A 27,855-nucleotide genomic window follows, 5' to 3' on the forward strand; every position below is an offset into this window, starting at 1 on the left:
ACACATTTCTCAAAAAGAACACTTCAGACTCCTGGTGGGAAAGTAGTCTGCAGCAAAACAACACTATTACCGAATGAATTTCTATGTAAGAGTGTTGGGCTGTAAGTAAACCAAGGGTAAGACCAAGTCTTATCTTCTTTTACTCGCCTTCTGTGCTTATACAGCTCCTTATCTATGAAGAATATGCAATATTTGTGTTTGTTACTTTACTGTTTTTTTGTTTTGTTTTGTTTTGTTTTCCTCCAGATGACAATATGGCTTCCTATCTCTCTGGAAACTTCTTTGTTATTTGGAAAAGAAAAAGTCCTTTTACCTTCAGATAGCTGGCTTGCAATACACAGCTCTAAGGAGAGGAAAAAAAGAAATGAAAGTGTAGGACTCCCATATTAGGAGACATATATGGGAGTAGCTGGTTGAATCCCTTGATAATCTTCTTCCTCCTTGGAACCCTATAGGCTATTATAACTGCCTTCTATTATGATTTTGAATGTACCTATGTCAAGCTATGCTACTTTCCTACCCAATTGATTATCTGGTCCTTAAGATGAGTGTGCCTTATTCACATTACACCCTTTAAAACACTTATAATACTACCTAGTTCCTAATAAATGTTTAAGAAACATTCATTGAGTATCTTATCCTGGATTCCCTAAGAGAAAAAAATAGCCAGTTACAAAATATTATGTGCTAACACTACTGTTTGACCTTAAAGAACTGTCTTTGGAGAGACTTGTCTGCATATGAACTAGCACCTCACAGGACTTTTTCAATATTTCTTGTCTCTCATTGGCCAAAGGTGCATAGCCCCAATGCCATTAATTTCCCCGCACTTCTAAGCTGCATGTGCCCAGGCTCTGAGTATGTCTACAGCACCTCATACCTGACAGCCACAGATAAAAAGCAAGTTGACTGGAGCCCTCACAGAACTAGTCACCATAACATCAGCTGAGGAGAAACAGGTAGCCTAGGACCCCAAAAACAGTGAGACCAAGAGAACCAGAGGTAGAGCTGAGGAGGTATCTGATACTTTGGCCAAAGTTGCTAGAGTTCTTGGATGAAGGGCTGGCTGAAAAGCAAAATTCTATTAAATAGTTTCTGAGTTTTACTGGGATGAATGTCATTCGATCATACTTGTGCTATAATGTTAAGGTACTGCCTTGGAACCTTCTTATCAGAAATGTTCTTAATATTTAGAGCAATGCCAAGTACACTCCATATGAACCATATATGTATGTATGAAATGAATGTGGTTAAAAAAATGGCACAAGTGTGACCTTAGTGCTAAGATCAAGTTTATCGACTGAACGCCACAGTGGAACCATACTGTTAATGATGCATTTGTTCATTCTTCCTCCAGATTACTCAACTGTGAACAACAGTAAAATATCCATGAGAATTTGTATATAAACACAAATGAGCAGGGAAGGTCAGCACATTTGTTCCATACAGGTAAATACAACAAGTTATCAAATGAGTTTCTACTCTGACCCAGACAGGTACTGAAGACGCACAAATAAGAAGAAACCCTCCTTTCAAGGTACTCACACTTTAGGAGAACAGGTATACATCTATACGGCTGTATCAGAATGTTAAGTTTCCACATTGTGAATACAAACTCAATGGAGGAAATGGTTAGCTAGCTTTAAAAAATAAGGGAAGGTTTCAGTAAGGAGGTGCATTTAGGTGAGCCTTTAAAGAATAAACAACAATTTACTAGAAGAAAGGGAAAGGGAATAACATTCTAGACAGAAGCAACAGAAAAAGAGAAAGGTTCCTGTTCCAGTAAACATGATCTTAACTGAACAATTTCCTTCTAGGAAACTTAGCTGCATCAGTGTTAACGTCTTAAGAGTTTCTCTCATTCTATCCTAGGCCTGAAGTTGGGGTTGGGGTAAAGAAAAAGATACAACATAAAGAAGCATTGGGATGAAAACCAGAGAAGATACTAGTATAGTACTCAGTGCACAGGGCACACCCAATGTGAGAAACTCTTCAACTCTCCTCTTCTTGCTCTTGGATGATGAATCCCCTTTCCTTTGTCTAGTTTCCAGAACACCTCTGTTGTCCACATCCTTTCAGGTAATAAGGAATGGGCGGTGAGCAAAGGGAAGGCATGGACAGTTGGGGAAAATTCTGAGGCAGTTTGACAGTTCTGATGGGTTCCACCCACTCCTTCAACTGAGAACGGCCTTTGTGCTAAAGTTCTTCATTCTTCTTTAATGGTTATTTTAAAGTATGGTAAGTTAGAAAACACACAACATCTTTAAAGACATTATTTTCTTTGCTGCTTTTTGCAAACTAGTAAAAATACATTAATATTTTTTGTTTTGTTTTTCTTGCTTCTCTGATTTTGAGCATCGACTTGTATATCCACTTATTTAAAAATTCATAGCACAGGGGCGCCTGGGTGGTACAGTCGGTTAAGCGTCCGACTTCAGCCAGGTCACGATCTCGCGGTCCGTGAGTTTGAGCCCCGCGTCAGGCTCTGGGCTGATGGCTCGGAGCCTGGAGCCTGTTTCCGATTCTGTATCTCCCTCTCTCTCTGCCCCTCCCCCGTTCATGCTCTGTCTCTCTCTGTCCCAAAAATAAATAAAAAACGTTGAAAAAAAATTTTTTTTAAATTCATAGTACAGTATAAAATTCTTCTCCACCAGATAAATTTACTAATCCTCTTTAGCAGCATGGTAAAAAGAAAGGGAAAGAAGTTGGGAAAATCTTACCTGAGAAAATTCTACAAAAAAATAAATAATGTATTGTTAAAGTATTTGCTTACATATTGCCTTTCCCATTTAGAAATATCCTGCTTTAACTTAGAAAAGCTTGACACTTCGGTTTTGAGGAAAACAATATATTATACAACCCAAAATGTGTATACACGTGTGCGCATATGTGTGTGTGTGTGTGTGTGTGTGTGTGTGTGTGTGTATTTTGTAGTGAGGAGCTGGAATCCTCCTAAAATAGGACACATTTTATTTTTAATTGCTTTCTGAACACCCACGTTGCGTGCTGGTGGTATCTACTAAAAGAGTAATAATTTATTTTGTATTAGCTTAGAAATGCCATAATACTTAAACTGTGCAATTAAATTTCTGTGGTGGATATCAACTACCTTTGGTACATATTTTTTGCCTTTAATACCAAATGCCAAAAATGAATCTCAAGAAAGAAACGCAGTTTCTTTCTTAGACTGTAAGCCATTCTTTGGTGCATTAACACATGTCTAGCATGCATCACACTGCTTAATACCTGCAAATCAATACAACAAAAACCCAGAATAACTTTTTTCACCAATTTACATAGACATTACAATTTCCCTTTTTATTCAGAATGTCTCACCCATAATTTTTGTGATTTCCAGCGTATTAGAAGAGTGTGATAGAGCAGGGGCTATTGTGAAAGACGCTGGATCATTTTAGCTACTACAAAATGCAGCAGCAGCTTCCCTGCTTAAGGGTCTCTGCCAGATGGATCATATTAACGTCTGTGCACTGTGGCTTGCACTGGCTACCAGGGTGTTTCTGGATGCAGTTCAAAGGGGTTGCCTTTGATCTATGAAGCTGTATACATTTTAAGCCAGAAACTATTTATCCTACAATCACCCGTAGTGGGCAAGATGAAACAGGGAACCATTGTTGAAACTGCATCATAATTCAAAGCCAGTACCTTTCTCAGTCAAGTCCACCAACTTGCCATTACCTGGGAAATTCAGCTGAACTCCTAGTCCGCTCTTGACTAGATGGATGGCCTAATGTAGAAGATAAAGGTATAACTCTTTCATAACATAATATTCAACGTATTTTAAAAATAGAGTGAAATATTTTGGTATTTTTATTGTGCACTTAATTTAAGTATCTTATACACCTTGATTGAGGTATATCATTCAGGAAAAAAAAAGGAGGGGCGCTTGGGTGGCTCAATCGGTTAAGTGTCTGACTTCGACTCAGGTCATGATCTCACAGTTTGTGGGTTTGAGTCCCGCATCAGGCTCTGTGCTGACAGCTGGGAGCCCGGAGCATGCTTCAGTTTCTGTGTCTCCCTCTTCCTCTGCCCCTCCCCTTCTCATTCTCTCTCTCTCTCTCTCTCTCTCTCTCTCTCTTTCTCAAAAAATAAACATTAAAATTTTTTTAAAAACTAAAAAAAAAAGGAAATAGAACATCTTTTTAAATTTGAGATATTGTTTTATATGCACAAGGTTTTATTATCACTATCTTAGATTTCCCAATTTTTAAAATTGATCTAAGTAATCCATGTTTTCTTTTTATTTAGAAAAGGTGTGATTACTTGCAGATAAGCAACAACAACAACAATAATAATAATTAAAATCACCCATCATTCCACCACCCAGATATTCTAGAAGGTGTAAAATGGCACTGAATTAAACAAAGGGCAATGTGCCTACCATTAACTAAATTAAAAGATATTCAGGGCACCTGGCTGTCTCAGTCAGTAGAGTATATAGCTCTTGATCTTAGGGTCATGAGTTTGAACCCCATGTTGGGGGCAGAGATAGCTTATATAAATAAACTTTAAAAATTTTTCATTTACTCATTCATTTATTCATCAAGTAAAACATAGTGCTGCATACTGAGTTAAAAAACACATAAGATTTGGAATCTGATATAAATTAAGATGAATCATGTAAATAATTAATTGAAGTATATACATTATAGTCTTATAATTATATTTTTGGGGAATATTTAAAGAGCAGTAGTGGCCCAAAGGATAATAATTAACCCACTCTGGGGATCAGAGTAGAACTAAGAAAACAATGAAACTAAAGCTAGACCTTGAGAAATGAATTGAACTGTGTCAGGAAAACATAGATGGAAAGACGAGGAAAATCACTAACTCTGGAACTAGACTGCCTGGGTTCAAATACTGACTCTGCCTTGACACATACTGAGTGTCAACACATACCTTCTATGAGTTACTCAATACTCTTCCTCAGTTCTCTCATATGGGGATGACTTTTTTTTTTAATATGAAAATACTGAAGATTGAATCAATTTAAGATTGACTTTTGTAACTTTTATAACTTTTCAAAAGTTTTTTGAAAACTTTTGTAACTTTTTAGGAACTCTCATAATAGCTATCTTTTTTTTTAATATGAAATTTATTGTCAAACTGGTTTCCATACAACACCCAGTGCTCATCCCAACAGGTGCTCTCCTCAATACCCATCACCCACCCACCCCACCCCCCAACCCCCCATCAACCCTCAGTTTGTTCTGTTTTTAAGAGTCTCTTATGTTTTGGCTCCCTCCCTCTCTAACCTTTTTTTTTTTTCCTTTCCCTCCCGCATGGTCTTCAATGAGAAAGAATGAAATATGGCCTTTTGTAGCAACGTGGACGGAACTGGAGAGTGTTATGCTAAGTGAAATAAGTCATACAGAGAAAGACAGATACCATATGTTTTCATTCTTATGTGGATCCGGGGATGACTTAATCTACATACAGTACTTAGAACAGCATTAACTACTATTATAAAGATATAGGAAATACAGACATACCTCATTCTGTTGTTGTGCTTCGCTTTATTTCGCTTTGCGGATATTATTGTGTTTTTTATGAATTCAAGGTTTGTGGTGGCCCTGCATGGAGCAAATCCATTGGTACCATTTTTCCAACACCATTGCTCACATTATGTCTCTGTGTCACATTTTGGTAATTCTCGCAATATTTCAAACTTTTTCATTGTTATTATATTTGTTATGGTGATCTGCAACCACTGATTGCAACTCCCTAAAAGCTCAGATGATGGTTAGAATTTTTTAGCAACAAAGTAATTTTTTAAATCAAGGTATATACACTATCTTTTTAGACATAATGCTATTGCAAACTTAATAGACTACAGTATAGAAACTTTTATGTGCACTGAGAAACCAAAAAATTCATTTGACTAGCTTTAGTGTGATATTTGCTTTATTGCAGTGGTCTGGAACTGAACCTGCAATACATCTGAGGCATGTTGTGTCTGGATGTATTTGAGGAACTGCCAAGTATTTGGGTCCTTGAGTGCAGAGAAAGAGCTGAGAAGTTGCAGAAAATGTGGCTGTAGAGAGAGTGGGGTCAAATCATGAACAACCTTAATTACATCCTATGATAAGGAGTTTGGACTTTATACTATAGACAAACAAGAACCAATAAAATCTTCAAGGTAGACAAGTGATGTAATATAATCTGAATATCAGCAAAAGACTTTTGGTAACAACGGAGTATGAATCATTAGAAGGAAAGGGGATTGGAGGAGGGGGTAATAGTTTATAAACAAATTGCTACAGCAATCACGTATTAACAGCACTAAGAAAGCCCTGACTGCATTTTCCAGGTTTTTAATGAAAAGCTTAAAAGTTTCAAAATGGATGTTACCAATACAAGAGGGGAGGAGAGGACAAACAACATAAGAAACAGACGTATCAATGCCTTCTCCTTTCTTATAAAATATCCCACATATCTTTAAAGTCCTATTTGCATCTCACCTCCTTGAGGTCTCTGATGATTCCAAGCCTAGAGCCAGGGCTGTACCTCATTAAAAACTCCAGAGAACTGGGCAAGGCTGTAGATTTAAATATAGTTAGAAACTGACAGAAATAGCTTTTGATTAATTAACATCAAGAATGCTGTATAGGGCAAGTTGCAAAGTGTGAGTGGAATGCCTTTAGAAAGGAGAAGTAAGAAGAAGGCACAGGGAGAGAAAGAGAGCTGGAAGTACTTTAATGAAGTAAGACCAGCTTCACTAGAAATAGAGACTGTGGCAGGGGCTCACGGGAATAAATATAAGAATACTTTAAATATGAAAGATAAAAGTGCCAGTGTAGTATTTTCTTTCCTTAGTTCAGGGTCAGGCAATACAGCACTTGTGTTTTGGTTTGTTTTTAGTTTTTTTCTCCGTGTATTTGCACATTTGTCAGTCTACCTCCTTTTTAAACTTATATGATATTTATAGGAAAAGTAATCCATATTTTTCTAATTTGTCTTTCTGCAACTATTGTTGGAGGTTAGAGCCATTTCATATGTACAATATATGTAATTTTTTTAAAACATGAAATCCCCTTCTCAGACCTAATAAATATATGAACATTGACTCAAGTGCTCCAGTCTTTTCGAAACTAAATAATACTTCTAGTCCATATTAAAAGTTAACTGCAAACTTTCTCCAAAAGAAATTCTATACCAGAAAAATGCAGAAAGGAAAATCTCTGGTGAGTAGCAAAGAGTGAGAATACTGAATGGTGATATGTTTCTGAATTAGAAGTTATAATAAACCAGCTGCCTGATCTGGTATAGGCTTTTCATGCTAAGGTTGGGAAGTGGAAAATGTTAAGGAGAAATTTTCCATTCATCTCACATACTTCACTGCTTAGAAATATGAACCACCTGTAACAGGAGCCCCAGGGGATCAACAAAAGTCGTGCAGATTACCCATTAATGGCTCAGACCCCCTCCTGTTTGAAATTCAGCCCCCTTTTTCCCCTCTGCACATTTCATGATCTCCTCCACTAATTATTTGGAATTCGTTTGTAATAAATGCCTTATGTTCCTCTACTGAGGCATGCTTGTTCACTAACATTTCACTTTTTCTGTGTGATGTGAGTGCCACAATAGAATTCCAAATAAAGGAAAGATAAACTTTTGGTTGAGTTGTATTTGTTTTAGAAAAGGAGAGGAAATAAAACTGTTTATTTGGGCTGGGCTAAATGGTCCAGTCCTCGCATTTTCTCTGATGACTTTCACTGTGCACTTCACTGCAGACAGGAAATGCATTTTTTAATTCTTGGGGAGAATCTAAATTGTCATTGGACTGAGTGTACAAAGCTTTAAATAATTTGTTTAAAGATGCCATTCTATTGTTTAGTCAAAATACGCACCTATTTGGATCCAGGACTTCAGCAAAGTTATTGAGCATTGGCCTTTGGGTTACAGAACCATGCCATTATTTTCAGAGTCTTATATCACTGGAGTGTTGCTAAGAAATATGTAGTCTCTGTGTCCATATGTTTACATCAAATTTATTTCATGTTTATCGCTTCTCGGCCTTTTGGCTAAGATCAAGCGCAAATTTATTTCATGTTCAGGAAATAATTTTTATAAGACACATTTCAGTCCCTACTAATAAATAGTTAAAGATCATTTTTGTTACTGCTGTATCAGCTTCGAGACCAGTGGTTCTCAACTGAGGGGCGATTTAGACCCCTGGAAGACATTTGGCAATGACCAACACATTTTTGCTTGTCACAAGTGGGACAGAGGTGTGCCACTAGTGGGTATAGGCCAGGGAATCTAATAAACATCCTACAGTGTACTGGAAAGCTCCCTACAACAAAAAATCACCTGGCCCTAAATGTTTATAGTGCTGAGATTGAGAAGAGCCCATCTAGATAAAGTCACCTACTATCTCTGAGCTTCCGTGTCACCACTTGTAAAAAAAGAAATTATGAAAATTTCTTGTAACCTATTCATGCGACATTAATGCATGTGTTTCTTTTCCTATATTAGGAGTTATGGATTATAGATTATATTAGAAACTTTTCAACATCTTTAAAGAAGCACAACTTCTAAGACCTCAGAAACGCAAAAAGCCATCTCATGGATACTGCAATGATGCTTTCAGAATGGGCAGTAACAAAAAAGCTTACTCCCTATCTGGTTTCAGGACAATATTTTATTTTTTATTTTTTTTTTTTATTTTTTTTTATTTTTTTTTATTTTTTAATATATGAAATTTACTGTCAAATTGGTTTCCATACAACACCCAGTGCTCATCCCAAAAAGTGCCCTCCTCAATACCCATCACCCACCCTGCCCTCCCTCCCACCCTGCCCTCCCTCCCACCCCCCATCAACCCTCAGTTTGTTCTCAGTTTTTAACAGTCTCTAATGCTTTGGCTCTCTCCCACTCTAACCTCTTTTTTTTTTTTTTTTTTTTTTCCTTCCCCTCCCCCATGGGTTTCTGTTATGTTTCTCAGGATCCACATAAGAGTGAAACCATATGGTATCTGTCTTTCTCTGTATGGCTTATTTCACTTAGCATCACACTCTCCAGTTCCATCCATGTTGCTACAAAAGGCCATATTTCATTTTTTCTCATTGCCACGTAGTATTCCATTGTGTATATAAACCACAATTTCTTTATCCATTCATCAGTTGATGGACATTTAGGCTCTTTCCATAATTTGGCTATTGTTGAGAGTGCCGCTATAAACATTGGGGTACAGGTGCCCCTATGCATCAGTACTCAGGACAATATTTTAAAGTGACACTGAGGAAATACATTCAGTGGATGCTGTAGTCAGCATCCATCAGATCCTACTCAGATATCCACAATGTGAGGTACTGAAGGGATTACTGTCACATTTATTAAAATAGCCAAGAATTAAAATAGTAGTAGCATTTAGAGAAAGTAGCAGTGAATCAAGGACTAAAAATCAGTGACAACAGGTCAAAGCATTAGTAGATGGCAGAAATGAGAAGGGGCAGTAGTATTATAATCATTATTTTACTTGTATATACTTGTATACACAGTACAATCATTATGTTTTTATAACCATTTATCTATTTCAGGGGCCATGTAAGTTTCAAGGGCCATATTTGCTTGTTTGTGTGTTTGCTTGCAGTCCGAATTATTACTGTAATAAATAAAACAGAGACATTTTATTATGGCTCACCCTCATACACCTCAATAATGGACAAAGGAAGTAGGCTTCCTTTTTCAATTTTGTTCACTAGAGAAGTAAGATGCGTTTTTGTCTGACTTCCAAACAAACCACTCAATTTCAAACTGATATTGTTCAGACTTGATCTCTGTGGTCTTCTACACTTTCCCACAGAAGTTCCTTAATTATAGATCTTGGAACATATGTTGGTTTTGCCAACCAAACATACCTCTCCCCTTTCTTTTGATAATATCAGTCCCTTTGGGAGGGACACCCTCCCCTACTCCATGTGTCTCTGAGAGTCTGCCGATCACTGTATTAACCTACTGGTCAAAAGAATAAATATATGATCTAGGAATGGCCATTGTAATTGCCAAAGGTTGGGTACCTGATCTAAGAAAAGTTAATCAGAAAATTTCTCTGGGATTTCTTTCTTTTTTTTTTTTTTTTCTTTTCATATGGACATACAAAAAGCTGTGTTTCATTTCATGAAAGAAAGAAAAGAGGAACACAAATACTCAGCATCATCACCCTGTAATGGAAGCTCTTCTACAATAGGAGAAAATAAAGCCAAAACCAAAGAAGAATACATCTGAGTCAGTTTTGATAGCTTTTATATTTTAGGGAAATTTCCCATTTCAAATAATTTGTCAAATCTATGGTCATAAACTTGGCAAAAATTTCCCCTTACTCACCTTTTAATGCCTGTAAGATCTGAAATGATGTTCATTCCCTGATTCCTGATACTGGTATTTTGTTATCTTCTCTCTCTCTTCTTGATTACTTTGGCCTGAGATATATCAATTTATTGATCTTTTCAAAGAACTAAACTTTGTCCCATTAATTTTTATTAATTTTTTACTTTCTTCAATTTTACTTCATTGATATATGCTATTATCTTTTTTATTTCCTCCTTTCTGTTTAATTTGGATTGAATTTTTTCATTTTTTCAGTTTCTTAAGGAGGAAGCTAAGGTCATTAATTTTAATCATGTTTCCTTCATATCTAATATAAAGTTTAAAGCTATAAAGTTCCCTCCTAAACACTAATTTAGCTGCATCTCATAATATTTTTTAAATTTTTCATTTAATTCAGAACATTCTCTAATTTCTTTTGTAATATCTTTTTTGGCTTATGGGTTATTTAGTAATTTTTTGTTTAATTTACAAATACTTAGGATTTTTCATATATATTTGTTATTGATTTCTAATTTAATTCAGTGCTGGTGAGGAACATAGTTTATATGACTTGGATCCTTTAGAGTCTATTAAGACTTGTCTTATGGACCAGAATGTGGTTTACCTTGGTAAATGTCCCATTGACACTTGAAAAAAAAAGTGTATTCTGCTGTTGTTGGGTGGATAATGTCAAGTAGTTAAAATTAGTAGTTTTTCAGGTCTTTTCCAACCTTGTTGGTTTTCTGTCTACATGTTCATCTATTATTGAGAAAGAAGAGTTGGAGTTTTCCAATACAATTATAGATTTACCTATTTTTCATTTTAGCTGTATTATTATTATTATTATTATTATTTTGTACTTCACTTATTTTGAACATTCTATATTAAGTATCTACACATTTAGGATTGTTATGTCCTCTTGATGAATGACACTTTGTTTTTGTAAAATGACTTTATCCTCAGAAATAATTTTTGCTCAGAAATCTATATTGACTGATACCAAAAGAATCCCTTCAATTTTCCCTTTATCCCTAAAACAAATGAAATTTGTTCTCCCCTTAGCATTTGTCACTCATTGGTCTACTAGCTGAAAGATTCTTCTCCAGGAAGTTGATATAATTGGTTTCTTCTTGCCATTGAGGTTTAAACTCAAATAGCAACTTCCCAAAGAGCCTTCCCTGACCCTAAAAATGGGAACCTCTGTCCCAGTCATTTTTTTTTACTCTTTTAGCCTATTTTATTTATTTATTTTCTATGCTCAGCACTTATCACTAGCTGACATTATTTTTTGACATTTATATTCTCTACTTCACTAGAATATAGGAAGGTTTGTCTTAATCACAGCTATGTTTTTACCACTAAAAATAGTAACTAGTAAATAGTAGGCACTTGATAAGTATTTGTTGGATAAATATATGAAGAAAAGTAGGAAGGAGGGAAGGAAGGAAGGAAGGAAGGAAGGAAGGAAGGAAGGAAGGAAGAAGGAAAGAAAGAAGGAAGGAAGGAGAAAAACAAGGGAGGGAGGAAGGAATCTTGAAAATCTACCATTTTTTAGACTGTTACAGATCCTGAAGAGTACAACATGAGGAATACAAGTTGTTAATTTGTCATCTCACATTAAATTACAAATCCTTTGAGAATGAAAATGAAGTATAAGTGCTACAATAGAGATATAGGAAACGACTTTGGGGGTATCAGAGAAGGAACAACTGATCATGACATTATATATATGTTGGGAGGGGGATCAAAAAAAATCTCCATAGAGAAGGAGATTCTATCAATTCTCCATTGAATTGGATCTTGGGGCATTTATATAGTTTTGCCAAGAAGGGTAGGACGTTTAAGAAAAAAAAAGAAAAAAAAAGACAATAACCTGAGCAAATGTTGGGAAGCAAACATCTCTATGCTTGATTTTGAATAATAAAATATATATTTGGGAAAAAGTGTTCAAGTTTTCCCCTAAAATCCTTCCAGTGAAAGTAAAACTATTTTATCAACATAAACTCTTAAATATAATAATATAGTCAGTAATATGAATAAGCTTACCAAATAATTGGGTATAAAATTATGTTTAAGATTTATGCATATTTACATATATTTAAGCCTTTTATATGTATAATAAAAGTAATTTTCTCCTTAATTCCTGGAATTATAGAACATGATTTTGTTAAGTGTAGAGATTTTTTTTAGTTAGCCTAAATAAAAATTCACTTGAGAGTTATTATCATTGATATTAATGCCTGTTAAGTTATACAACCTTAATAGATAAATTTGCATAGTTTAATGAAGAAAGATTTTAAATGTTCGCTTATAAGAAATAAAGCAATATCCACCAACACCTTTGCCTACATTTCTCCTAGTACGCATCACTCTCCCTTGCACTTATTTCCTCTAATTTGTGTGCCAGAAATGATAGATCATAAATTGAAAAATACTGTCAGGATGTGAAAGTACATTCCTTCTTAATGTGCTTTTACTTTCATTTGTATTTCTGAGTCGTTAGTATGAAATGTGTTCTTCCTTTCTTTTTTTCAATTCTGTCCTACTCAATTGTTCCCTTTCTTTCTAATCTAAGTTGCTATATAATGGCTAGGAAAATGCTTGATTTTTTAGAAGACTCCTTTCTTTAGTATTATGAAATCAGAGAATTATTTCATTGATTTAAGCAGTATTTCCCAAGAGTCTACTATCAGCTAGGTTTGGGGGATATAGTAGTGAAAAATACAATAGAAGTCTCTGACCCTCATGGAGCTTATATTTAATAGGGAAAAAATGTTTTTTATTAAAAAAATATCTACAGGGGCACCTGGATGGCTCAGTTCATTAAACATTCGACTCTTGATTTAGGCTCAGGTCATGATCTCATGGTTCATGAGCTGAAACTCCGCATCAGGCTCTGCACTGATGGTGCAGAACTTGCTTGAGATTCTCTCTCTCTCTCTCTCTCTCTCTGCCCCTCCCCGGCTTGCTCTCTCTCAAAATAAATAAATTTAAAAAATTTTAAAATATCAATAAATATAATTTTAATTAAACACACAAGAAGTGAATAAAATAACACACCAAAATAACAAAGAGCTGAGAAGAAACAAATAGATACGTGGGAGGGAAAGAACTGAAGAGAGAATATGTGAACAGAGCCCTTGATGTAAGATAGGACCAGATGTACAAGTATATGCTAGAATAACTTTCTAGCAAGAAAAAGTAAGCTTGGTGATATGTAAGGAATGTCAAGAAAACCCACTGTGGCCACAATATGAGAAATGGAAAGCAATGTAGCAAATAACTGAGGGATAATCAGATTCTAATATTTCAAGGGCATATAAAATGCATTTAAAATTTTTGCTGGTGCAATGGAGGCCATTGGAGAGTGTTTAAGTGGAGGAATGACATAATCTGATTTAGGATTAAAAGATGATTCTGGTTGTTCTTAAGAATTGACCATAAGGGGCAATAGGATAAACAGAGAGATCAGATAGAAAACCATCATAGAATCCAGGGAAGAAATGATGGTCCCCCAGGACCAGAATATTATGGAGATAGAAGGAAAGATTGAATTTGGGAAATAGATATTGGAGATGGGGTTGGAAAGACTTGCTGCTGATGGATTGGTTGTAAGAACTATAGCAAAGAGAAGAATTAAGGATAGACTTGGTATTCCATTAGCTGGATTTTAGGTAGGAAGCTTTGTCCTGACACTTGCCATCTGTGAAGTCTCTTGGGTATTTTACCATTCTGAGACTTTGTTTCTCATCTTTAAAATCAGGATACTAATGTCTGGAACTGGCAGTGTTCAGAAAGGTATGTTTTGTTCCATGTCCAGTGCCTCAAACTCACTAGGTATTTAACAAATATGTTACTTTTAAGGACTTTAGTAAATATTTTAAAAACTATAATTTATTATGGAGTTCATTGTGACTTTTGCAAGACATTTAATAAAATCTCTTCTGATACTCAGTGAAAGAGCAAAAAATTCCTAAACCTGGTGATAGTCATTATATGTGGTCATATCTGATTGACTGACTGTACCAAACAAGCATTGATGACTGGACTGTTGCCATCTGGAAGGATAGCGCTCTGTCTCTGCTAACATGCTCATGCTTCCACCATTGGCCAGTCAAGTGTTCAACATTTGGTTAATACTTGGATGAAGAAAGATAAGACATGACTACCAATGTTTTAGATGATATAAGACTAGATGATAGAATTAATAGGAGAGATGTTGGAATCAGGACTCAAAATAGTTCTCAACAAGCTGCCAGCATGGGCCAGAAAAAACAAGGAGAAATTTAAGACCTAGAAACATGAAGTTCTAAATTTCTGTTAAAAATTTTTTTTAACCTCATACTTACAGGATTAGCAGCGATTCATGTGAAGGGATTTGGCAGTTGGAGTTGACTACAAGGTCAGAATGAACTTGCAGCATGACTTAGCTGTTAAAATAGTAAAGACAACTTGAGGCTTCATTAGTAGAAGTTGAGTGTCAAGGACAAGAGAAGGAATGGTTCTATTGTGTTCTGTTCTCTCAAAGCCATCTGGAGCATGTCCATTTTGTGAGGCCATGATTTATTCTTTTATTACTGAAGAGTTACAATGTTTCGTGTAAGGTTGAGAATGTAGGAATACAAAATTATATCAAGCACAGATCCTACTCTTAAGGATGTCACAGTAGAGTAGGAGGGAGCTGACATACACATAAATAACTAACACACAAGGGAGAAAGAGATAAATGTCTCAATGAAGATAGCAATAAAAAAATAATGCAGATGTTTGGGATAGATATTGGTCACTATCACTTGTAGACATCAAAGAAGTTGGTCTTCATTCTGTTGGCAGTGGGGCAGCCATTGGAAATGTTTGTTTTGGGGAATGATGTAATCAAAGCTGTGCTTAAAGAAAGAAAAGAGAAACAAATACCCAGGAATTTACTCATTAGTCCATGTGATCCTCACTGTGTCGTGGCTGTGAGATTTAGCCACATGAGGCAAAACCAGGAAAAACTGATGGGAATTGCAAGAAGACAGATTTTTATTTAACATAATGAATTTCTATCCATCATGTTGTTAAAGATGAAAGAACTGCTCTAACAAGTAAACAACCTTTTCACTGGAAGAGTTCGAGCAAAAACTGGATGGCCATGTCTTAAGCCCTGCATGAGCTTAATCAATGACACAGTGATTGACCTTGGGGTTTCTTTCCAGTCCTAGAGATCTTGGAAGTCTATGCTTTTGTGGCATATCAATAATGCTGAGTACTTAACATGTTGGGCAAAATTGTTTCTGTACTTTGTGAGCTTCATTTACGTTCTTTCTATTGTCCAAAAAAATCCACTATCTACTTTTAAACCTTATTATTATTTTTCTGTGACAAGATTATATGGAGGAGTTTTTTTAACTGCTTTTGTCCCATTGTTTTATTTAAATTCATTATTCATTACATGTTTCGATCAAATAGCATTGATTTTATTTTTAGTTCCAAAAGCGTATCTTACCAAATTTAAAATGAACTCCAGAATCTTCACCTTAACATATAAATCCCAGGAGATAGAAATTATTAACTACAAATATATGTGCTTTGGGTGAGTTAATACAACCAATGGGATAAATCTGTATTTAACATTCCTTCTCTGTTAAACATACGCATAGCAGTAAAGGTATAGAAATGGCGATTTGGTTTTCTCATTGGTGAGTTTAATTTCAAGGACAATGATGACATATTAATAGTTTATGTCACAAATTGTATTTCTCATTTCTCAACATTTTTAGCAAAACAATGTTTTCTTCAATTTTTTGTTAGTTTCATGTTCATGCTCAATATTGTCCATAAAATATGAAAGCATAGGCAACAAAAACATGTGTCTACTACTTTTACACTAGAGAAAATTTTAAAAAATCAATCACCATGCTGACACAGGCAAGGAAACATCCAGGAAACACAGGAAAGGGGACCATAGCACAGGCTCGTGGTGATAAATTACACTGTGGCCAGTGCATGTAACTAAATCAACAGAGACTGATTAATGGCTCTTACATATTACACTGCAGAATGAAAAGAAAACTTTGCAAGGTTTCATTAGGGAGTGCTTTTAGCACACCCAGAGGCACACTGAGAGGAAGAACATGTATGAGAAGTTTCTTTCTTTAGAAAATTTGTTGACTACATTTCACTTACTATTTATTAACAGAAAACATATTCTAAGAAAATCAAACTTCTACCTGTGCTTTATTTACAAAGGCAAAAAATTGCCAGTTCAAATAAAATTCATATTATCCTCCAGAATCATGTAGTATCGGAAAATACAATTTGGCTAGAAAATAAAAAGTGTAATTGACAACACTTGTGATATTTAAAGACATCTTTTAAGCACAAATAAAAATTAAGATCAGATAATACTAGATCTCAAAAAAAGGCAAACGCAACTCTGAAATTGCTAGCAAATTTCCTACTCATAGGAGTGGCTCCAATTTTGATTTTTTGTTTCAAAATTTTTTTCACATTTTTCAAAATTGGATTTTCAACAGAGTTCCAATCCATCCTCCATTTGAGCAGCAAGACTGCCAATCCCCAGTGATGGGAGATCCCACCACCTGTTTCCCTGTTTTTGGTGACCTTAACCATTTTGAGGAGTACTGGTCAGGTATTTTTGAGAGAGCCCTTCCACTGAGATTTGTCTGATATATTTTCCATGGTTAGACCAGGATGAGGAGGAAGAACACAGGGGTAAAGTGCAATTCTTACCATATCATATCAAGGGTATATACCATCAACATGACTTACCGCCTTGAATGTTAACTTTAATTATACAGCTGAGACAGTCTGTCGAGTTTCTCCATTCTAGAATTACTCTTTTTCCCCCTCTTTATATTGTTTTGAAAAGAAGTCACTATGTCCAGCCCACACTTAAAGGAGTGGGGAGTTATGCTTTGTTGTCCAAATCATCCTAAAATCTGATCACAGATTTCCTAGGAAGCTGCAGCAGTATAATGGTAGCACCTCAGCACTAGCCATCACCTTTGACACAGAGGTAATCACACGTTAGTCAATGCTGTCATATTTGGGTACCGTCCCAGCTCCCACCCACATGGCTTCTAAGAACAGCTGTGACCTCAGGATCTGGGCCCAAAGGGACATGAATGTACTGAATGAGTCCATAAAACAGAATAGATGCCAAAATTGTACAAGTCATTAGTTCTACTTTCTCAACTTTGTTCTTTCCTTTTGCTTTGTTTGCTAAATTTACTCCCACTTTTAAATTAATTTCTGGTCATTCTCCCTCTTTCCATCATTCTTTTTTTACCCTGCCTTATTTCATAAGTGTCCTATTGCCAATTCTTCTTTTACAGGTCACTTACAATGACTCAGCAAAACATTTAATTTGATAAATTTAAGGAGCATCATGTTGATTGTGCCCTACTCCCATATATTGCTAATCACACCCTTAGGCCTCATGTGCTGAAGCTGAGATAGATATTAAATTCCCTTCAGCAAAGAGTAAAACAGCAACTATTTCCATGGTGACACCATTAGATAATAATTTTTTTAAATGCACACTTTAATTTATAATACTAATAGAGATTTTTAGAGATTCTAAAAACCTCAATAACATCAGGCTTTCTTAAAAAATATGTATTGGCCATGTACTATCCCCATGCTCTGAACCAGATGCTGAAGACAAAATGAAATGGTCCCTGACATCAAGAAACTTGCAGACTAAGAGGCAGCATAAGCTACTCACATGGTATAATTGAAAATTAATTATCACCAAAACATAGTTTCTCTATATTCATTCCAAAATTCCAGTCATTACTGCAACTCTCTTTGTAAAGGTTGTAGTAAAAGTGACTTAATACTCATTAGAGAGTTACCAGTGAAATAATAATGTATCTTTTAGGCCTAACTGATAGACAGTGATTTAAAAGACTGAAAATATGTAATGTTGTTAGGGTGTTGTTCTATTATGAACTGATTGATTGTGTTTTTTGATTGCTTTTAATTAGGTCATTCATCTTTATTTGTGGAAGCTCTTTGTCTATTTGTTTTACAGTTCTTTTATCTATCATAGATTTTAAATGTTTTCTGATGTTTACTTGTTTTTATATAGCATTTTTTCTATTTGAAGAATTTCAATTTTACATGGCTAAACTTCTTAGTATTTTCTTACAGGATTCTTCCTTTCATATTCTTTTGGCATTTTTAATAAAAATATTAAGTAGAAAATATTAAAATTTAACATTATATAAATAATATGGATCTTAATTTTGTAAAAATAAAATAAATAGAAAGATAAGATGGAAAGAAATTGTACTTCTCAAATTTTTCAAACTTGTTTTTAGTTAAAATGTATTATTCTTAGAATGTTATAAATGTAACATGTTTTTAATGTACTAATGTATCTCAAAGAGAAAATCTCTGAACCCTCTAGCACCCACCATCAGTTCAGTATGGAAAGGCCAATGTCTTAGGAAATGGAGCGTAGGGTAGGTAAATTTAAAGCAAATGACAGGAGAAAGCTCAGTTTTCCTCTTAGGACAGACACCACTTCTCTGCCAAGATTGGTAAGGCTGGCATGTTCTGGAGGTAAGAGAAAGGACAATGGGAACAGCTGGGAAATAAAAAGAATCAAGAAGAAAAAATGAAATGTTGATAAATGCCATATTGCTCCCTTTATTCATATTTGAATGAAGGCCTTCTGTTCAGTTAGTAACTGAAATCTGTAAATAATTTGGGAAATGCAATAGGGATTTGGAGATTATTCCCATTTTCCTAAACAGACATTAAATGCCTCTGAGTCTATAAAATGCAGCCATTTAGACCACAGGGATCAAAGAAAATGTGAGAGTTTTAAAGCAGTCATTCAACAAAAGGTTGGAACTAGCAAAATGGGAAGAAAAGTGCTGCCTGTTAAGAAAAAGAAAAAAAAAGTTTTTAGAGAACTCTGACCAAGAACAGATTGTACTTAGGAGGCTTAGGAATTATCTGCAGACCAAGGGACGACTATGTGTACTAAGCATATGACCCTCTATTCAGCCAGTGGGGTCACCAGCGTGGCAGTGAAAAGTCTGGCAGTGGGGACAGCAGATTAGCAGTACTTGGGCTCTGAAGCCAATCTCAGTGTCCCCACTTATTTATGTACCAGTGACCTCAAGCAAGTTGCTTAGTCTCTCCAGGCCTCAATGTCCTCACTTGTAAGCTGCAGATAACACCAGTGTTAGTACACAGATCACTGGGAGGAGTGTTTGAGATGATGCCCTAAGCAGTGCAGCTCCGCTCTTACATAGACCATAGACCAATGACAGACCTGGTGGGTTCTCCATAAGTTATTGAACCAATGAACAGAAAGCACCCAATCATTAGCTAAGATAAGCTACTATTTTAGGAAGGAAAGTAGCAGGTAAACACTACAGACATAAGAATTAAATCTGAGCCAAGTGTGGTATAGGATGTTGTTGTAATGAAGAGTTAGGGTTTGCTTGGCCCTTGTTGAAAGGGATCAACTTAAACAGATAAAGAACAAGAAAGAGAAGAGATAAAAAAAAATAAGATCAGTAGAAGCATTTGGATGAGGCTATACAAATCATCTGTGGTTCAAGCAAATGGGAAGTGGCAGGAAATAAGATGGAAAATGTAGAAAAGGTTGGGTGGGGCACAGGAACCTAACACAGAATTAATAATACTCTATCATTTAAAGTTAGGTGGTGGATTCAAAAGTGTTTTATTATCATTATGATGATTATTATGCTTTATAACCTACATATATGGCATATATACCCATTTGTATATATTAAATATGAATATAAGTGGTCAAGGGCTGGAGAAGAAGGATTGGCATGTCAAACTGCCAAGTGGAGAAAGATGCCTACATTTATGTTTAATGGAAAGAATTCTCATCTCATATTTCTGGGATAACGATCTCCTCTATTTCTCTGATAACATTTTGCAAGTGTCCTTGTGAACTTAAAAAGTGGTATAAATTTATTTTCAAATAGGTTATTAATAAAGCTGCAAAAGAAAGATGTTGCTGTATTTTCTACAATTTCCTTCATCTTAGAAATTCAAGACTCCCTCTTAACCAATTCCTTAGCATATTTCTGGACATTACTGCTTTACGACATGACTGAGTGTAATATGTAGCTCACAACTAAAGTTGCCGAAAGTTAATTCAGTACACAATAGCCTCTTCTGGTTTCCTGCTCTTTTACTGACATAATGCATTTTTGCTGAAAAACAACTTATAACTCAGCCTATCAGCATTTCCTCTTGACAATTTTAACATGTCAAATAATTAAAATGATATGATGTACAACATTTAATCTCAAAATAATTTTGCATAGAGTTCCTCTAGAAGAATTAGCAGTTTGCTTAAGGTGGAATGGGGCTCTATTGGCCCCAGTGGGAAGAAGACTAAACTGTGCTGGAGGGGAGCAGGGCTGGGTGTGGGGAGGGGTGAAGGAAGTCAACAAGGTAGAGGAGTTCATGCTGAGACCAACAGTTTTGGACAAAAGTGAAGAGAGAAACCTTTGAGTGGGCCTAGAGCCAATATTTGGGGAGGGGAAGGAAGAGCACTGGAGAGGCAGTTACAGGAAAGGCCAGAAAATTTTTAAACAAGAAACAGATTCACACTCAAGCAAAACGTGAACATTTGTGCCCTCACTAAGTAAAGGAAATTTGGATAGGAGAGCTGACACAGACCCGCCCTTCCTAAGTGCTGGCAAATTCACTGCAAATTGATATCAGGGCCATTAAGTGCCTGGTCATTAAAATGTAACAATAACAATAATATCAATAAAAATACTAGCAATATTTTTTTTTTAATTGAGAGGTTTCTGTGAGGGAAGACTGCTAACTGCATTATTATGAACTCCCTTCTTCCAACCACCTGTGAAGTGGGCGTGGTTATACTGACTTTGTAGCTGAGGAAAGAAAGACCCAGAAAAGTTAAGTAATTTGCCCAAATCCACAGGATTAGTGAGTCCTCCGGGAAAGTACAAGCTGCCAGAGACTTCGGAGTTTTCTGTGTATATTCAGGGCACTCCCTCTCACATTCTATCACTTTCACAAAGTTGTCTTCAAAATTTTGGCTCACATGTCTCCTAAAGGAATTCTGAAAACATTTCTACCCCCTGGAACATTTGTAAGTTAACAAGGTTTCCGAAGTTTAAGTAGTTATAAATATGGTGATTTCTGATGCAGTTTAAATTAGGTATTTTAAAATGAAACTCCTTCATCCCTTTAATTTATCCAAGATAACATATATTGTAGTGTTTTAATGCCAATCATTATTCATTTTTAAGATACATGAGCAAATTGTTTTAAGTTACTGTTTTACTTCTTAACTTTTCCCTTTAGATTCATATTTCCATTCTACTTCCCCTACATAATTATGTCCTATTTTGACATATTGTTATCCTTAAAATCACCCTTACATTTTTTGCTGTAAAAAATATATATAAATGCATTTGAATGTTTTTTTTTTAACTTTCTGTCACTTCAGGGTCTAAGTATTAAAACAGTTTCTTCAAATATTATTTGTACATAATTGACCAAAACAATATAAGTATAATCCAAATGTTGACAGTTATTACAATAAAAGTACATTCTGAGGAATAAATTGTTTAATAATACAGACGGAGCTTTTTTCCAACTGGCTGACGCACCTATGAATAAATATTACTTGTTGCTAGAATGAGAAGGACTTTGTGAAAATAGCAAACAAAAGAGAAAGTATTTGACCACTTCAGGGTGTGATTTACCAAAGGTGTATTAGTCACTGCTATTGAGTCTTACATCGCAAACATTGTATTGAATTAATCAAAATATAGTATCAATTAATAAACAAAAAAAGTGGTGAGGAGTGACAGTGGGCTGAAGACTTTCGCCCATGTTAAGAAAAAATGATAAAAGAAATAATGTAGCTTACAAGTGGGAAAAATATTGAAGAAAATATAGAATAGTATTCTGTTATAAATTTTAACTATAAATTATTAGTTTGACTTCTTTTTCTTAAAGATTTAACACTGATTCATCAGAATTAAATTTGAAACTTTTTAACTCCTCTTCCATGAAAAATATATAACTGAGACACAGATGGTGTCCTGATAACACCTCCTCGACACTGATATTATGAACTGCCTTTTGGTCACCATGAAGTTGCCTTTTTTTTTTTTTTTAAACTCTCTGGGACAATATTCCATGGCAAGATTAGGGATTAGGATGTCTTTCTTTTTAAAAGTTTTTTTTGTTTTTGTTTTTTTTTTACATTTATTTATTTTTGAGAGACCAAGAGAGACAAAGCACACGTGGGGGAGGGACAGAGAGAAAGGGAAACACAGAATCTGAAGCAGGCTTCAGGCTCTGAGCTGTCAGCACACAACCCATGCAGGGCTCGAACTCACAAGCGGTGAGATCATGACCTGAGCCCAAGTAGACGCTTAACCGACTGAGCCACCCAGGCACCCCAGGATATCTTTTTTTTTTTAAGTGGAAGAATGGTGCATGTAAAAGGTGGAAAGTAGAACCCATATGATACCCTGACTAGAAATTGAGTACCTAAAACTGTGTGTGCCAATGAATGCCTAGGCAGGTGTTTGGAGACCCCAGGAATATTCATGCCCAAGTTGGAAGGCTGCTGACATATGATATTAAATATGTTTGAAAAAAAAAAGAGTAGAAAGAACACCAACTTTAGAATCAGTCAGATGTGGGTTTGAATCCTACTGTGGCTGCTCACAACTTGTGTGATTTTAAGTACATTAAACCATGAGCCTTAGGTTTCTAATGGTAAAATGAAAATCATAATTCTAAATACCTAGGATGGTTGAGAGGATAAATGAGATAGTGTATGTTAATCCCACAATGTAATGCCTGTGAAAATGCACTCAAGAAATATTAATTTATTTGTAATAAGTTTCTTTAGTCCTTAACTAATGGAGATAATAGTAGTTACTCTACACGATCTGTTGAGGATTTAAAAAAGACCATTTCAGTTTTGTTTTCTTTCCAGAGTGTCAGAATTATTTATCAAGAAGTTTGAATATTTAATTCAATAAATATTTATTAAATGTTTATCATGTACCAGATACTGTTCTAGGCATCTGAATTGACAAAATGAGAAAAGACACAGTTCCCAGTCTAGAGCTACTTGAATGTACCCACCAACTATATTATAATGAGTTAAGTAGTTATTATATTTAGGATATTTTACTGACCCTCTGAGAGAACAATTTCAGTACGAAGATGAAAAAATACATTAAATTCTAATGGTGTGAGGTAAAAATGAGAAGCAAAAAAAAATGGAGATGGAATATATGTACTACTTTATCAAGATAGTTAAATCAAAATGAAAGAGAATGATGAAGGTAGTTGAGCAGAAGGCAGAATGAAGAATAGTGGGAGATGTTAGAACATTTATAGATCTAGCAAGAAGGACTGGTGCCTAAGACTCAAAGCACTGTGAGTGCTTTGTGAGTGGTCACTTTGAGTTTGAAAGCGAAACTTTAATGGTTAACATAAACATATGATGAAAACAAGAAGTTAATCAAAATAATAAAAGTCTCAAAGAAATTTTTATATTGATTTCATTTAGACTTTCCCCACTGAATGCAATCCACAAACCAGGGTCTTACAGGTTACAATTCTTGGGATCCCTCTGCCTCTACAAGTACTTCTCTACAGAGTACATATTCTTCACCCACAATTCCTTATTATGTTTTCTTATACAAACAGGGCTAAAGATATGTGATCCCCAAATCTTAACCCATGACTTCATGATTTTCTGGAAGCATAATAGTGTGAACTTTTTTGGGGTGGGAATGGGAACTCTAATGAAAAAGAAAAGCCTAATGTTGTTTTTCTTTTTTCTTTTTTTTTAAATTAACTACATTATGTGCTTTATTATTCACCTCCTCTGTCTTTAATGCATTAGATTTTAAGAAAGTTACTGATACTTTATTCAGGAGAAATGGGAGGATTGAGGGGGAGTGGCAATTTTATAGTTCCTTACAGAAAAAAAAAAAAGTTTAAAATATGTGTTTGTAGGCTTAGAATTTTACCAGATGTCCAGACATTATTTTGTTTTTTCTTCATGAGAAATTCTTTTAAAAACCTACCAAAAGTAATCCTGCCTAGCTGTTCTTAAATGAAACGTATATGCCTGAATCTGGAATAAAGGTAAATGAGAATTAAAAGTCAAGTTAGATTGTTCTCAAGTAACAACACATATGTTTAACAATAATAACCGAAATTATCTCTACTTAGATGGCAATGTCTGGATGTAAAGAAAAATGGAGATAACTCTGTCACTGAAATCTCACTTTCGATGTTGTACATTAGTTAAATATGTAAAGGTAAGTTAAGTGGGGAAATGATTTTTATATTTAATTGTAAAACAATAGTTTGGTATCAACTGCTGATTACTCAGTAACATGCACTGGAACTAAATATTTAATATAAACCATATTATTTACTCTCCCCAACTATCCTGTTATTATCTCTATTTTATGTAGGAGGAAATGGATTCTTAGAAAATAAAAATGATTTGCATACAGTCAAAAGCTAGTAAGTGGCAGAACTGAATTTTGAACCTATGCAGACTGAACTACAGTCCGATCTCCATCACTCTTGAGCCTTATTTTTTTTAAGTGTGCTGGAGTAAAGAATTATAGCTCATATATAGAACTCATCCATGATGTGTACCAAACAACAACAACAACAACAACATGAATGTAGCAGGAGTCACTTGATGAACTGATAATACTTATTACAAGGTTTGTGTTGTACAAGAATTCAGTAAAAACGGGTGGAGGGAGGGGAAAAAAAAGAATTCAGTAAAAACATTCTCAGTGTGAGCCATAAAAACATTCTAGGTTGTACTATACAGCCAAATGGATTTACAAAGAGCAGCCTCAGATGTAATGTTGCCTTATTAGGTTTCAGTAAAGAGGTCAGGAAGAGATAGTTTCCATATGAACAAAGAGGATTTGTTCCCTAGAGTATGATGTTAATACTTTTCTTGGGAGTCTATAGGGTTTTCATAAACTTTCAAAAACTTTGAAGGGGAGAATGAATTAAATGATAAAAGACTACTCAAAAATCTCTAACTTTACACAGAAACCGCTTGATTCACACATTCCTTGCAAAAGTACCTAATATTTGCCAAACACAGGTCTTTGCCTAGGGTTCCAGTGACCTAAATTGGACAATTAGGTGCAAATTTCAGAGACCAAAAAACTAAGATTCTGTATTAATAGTAAAGGTGGTATTCAATTCCCAAACTGTGTTCATCTGCTACACCAATTCCAGCCTGTGAGGCACTGAGGAGACACTTCTAGAAGAAGGGACTCTCTGGGTAAGATTAGAAGACAAGTACATAAGGAAAACCAGAGAGGGACAAGGCAGAGCAGAGAAGAGTTATATCTATCTATCTATCTATCTATCTATCTATCATCTGTCATCTATCTATCATCTATATCACTCAAAGACTTGCAAAAAGGTGTTAAAGAGTTAACGGTCACAGAACATGGTAAAATGAAAAGACATGAGACTAGTCCTGGAGCACTTTCCTTGCTGTCATATGTAGTTGGGGTTTTGTCCTAGGGACAATGGGAAGCCATTGAAAGATTTCAAAGCAAATGAGTAGCATTATTAAATTTGCATTTTGCAAGACTACTCTAAAAAGTAAGTAGGGTTTCCCATGCATATAAAGAGGAAGGGAAACATAGTGAACATTTCATGTTACAAATGTCCCTCTCTCCCACAAATTATCTGAAAGTGTTCCAAACATATTTATAGAATTGATTTTTAAATACTGTTTTTCTTTGTATTCTTTTGCACTGAAAAAGTCATCACAAATTGTTCTTCAATATTGAAATAACCAATATGAATGCTTTTTGTCCACCATTTCATGCAGACTACTGACCCTATCTTGTACTCAATTCTTGTACAACATGAGCCATGTAATAGAAACTATCAGTTCATCAGGGGGTTGTTGCTTCCATCCTCAATGCTCTGCCTATGGACATGGTAGAAAGATGTTATAATTGGGAAATTATATTGGAGGATGGGGAAGGGAGAGCATTAAGTTGATATATCCTGCTGCTTACTCTATCATGTGCAGATTAGAGAAAGGAGAAGCAAAAGGTAAGAGATCTGTAGGGAGTCATCGAAGAAATTCAGGTAAGAAAAAATGAGATCTTAGGCTAAGGCAGAAGAAGCAGAAATGGAGATGAAGTCTTGGCAAATGTGATGAAAAGTTAATAAGAAATTTATGTGGTTCTCAGACCACACATTTATGTGGTTCTCACACACACATTGTTTGTGTGTCAGGGACAATACACAGTACAGGAGAAAGACCAGGTCTGTGGGAGTGAGAGGATTCAAGGAGCAATGAGAAATGACCTTTGAACAGTATATTTTCAAGTATCCTGTGCACTGTTGTGGGAATGTAACCGTTGTGGGAAACAGTATGGTGGTTCTTCAAAAAATTAAAAACAGAATTACCATAAGATCCAACAATTCTACTTCTGAGTTTATATCCAAAAGAACCACAAGCAGGGTCTTGGCAAGATACACCTATGTTCATAGCAGCATTTTCACAATAGCTAAAACATAGAAGCAATACAAGTGTCCACTGACAGAACAGATAAGCAAAATGTGATGTATACACACAATGAAATATTCTTCAGCCTTAGAAAGAAACTGAAATAAACCAGTTACGAAAAGACGAATGCTGTATGATACCACTTACATGAGTTACCCTAGAATAGTCAAAATTACGAGGACAGAAAGTAGGATGGTGGTTGTTAGGGGCTGTAGGGAAAGGAGAACAGAGAGTTATTAATACCTATGGATTCCGAGTTTTGCAAGAAAAGAGTTCTGGAGATGATGGTATTGGCTGTACAACAACATGTACTTAGTACTACTGACCTGTACACAGAAAAGAGTGAAGATGGTAAATATTATGTTCTGTATTTCACCGCAATAAAGAAATTAAGATAAAAAACAACAAAAAAAAGTCATCTACAAATATTTATGTGTAAGGTTACTGAGCATAATATTTAGTTGGAATAAAAAGTACAAATGAGCCAAATGGCCAATAATGAGAGTTTATTTAAGCAAAGTTTACACATTATGCTTTAGAGTAAGACTTAGTGCTGGGAAAAATGGCTAAGTGCATGTCAATGGCAAAGCAGATCACAATTCAGTAAGTACAGCATGAACCCAACTTTGTGATGCCTAGTGACATGGCTTAGAACAGAAACATTTGGAAAGACATATACTAATACCCTTACTCCATACTTTTCCAGATTTTATAAATTATCTGCAATTATCTACAATAATTATACCTTGATTTTATGTTAGAAATTATATATAAAAATGTGAATAAGTCTACACAAAGAAAAATGTGAATTTTAATAAAAATATGAACCAGGCTACATAAAAGAGATATATAAATGTCTAATAAGCATGTGGGAAAAAGTCTCACCTTGCTGGTAATTAAATGCAAATTGAAACAATTACAGATTATTAAACTGA

At 35.2% G+C, this 27,855-nt stretch overlaps 1 long non-coding RNA gene across 3 annotated transcripts in view; it reads left to right on the forward strand.

Moving 5' to 3' along the window:
* The window catches only part of LOC144616418 (uncharacterized), an 82,738-nt gene that overhangs the window by 49,816 nt on the left and 5,067 nt on the right, over nucleotides 1–27,855 (forward strand). The window contains exon 2 of one of the 3 annotated variants that reach the window (XR_013555745.2): nucleotides 1,873–2,079. The exons of 1 other annotated variant lie outside the window; for it this stretch is intronic. This is a non-coding gene — a long non-coding RNA (uncharacterized LOC144616418). Of the gene's footprint in view, nucleotides 1–1,872; nucleotides 2,080–24,579; nucleotides 24,669–27,855 lie in introns of all 3 variants that reach the window. One more of the 3 variants, XR_013555746.2, reaches the window with a different exon arrangement.

The sequence above is a fragment of the Panthera onca genome, chromosome B2 (assembly GCF_046562875.1).
Source record: "Panthera onca isolate mPanOnc1 chromosome B2, mPanOnc1 haplotype 2, whole genome shotgun sequence".
In the NCBI taxonomy this organism is placed as follows: Eukaryota; Metazoa; Chordata; class Mammalia; order Carnivora; family Felidae; genus Panthera; species Panthera onca.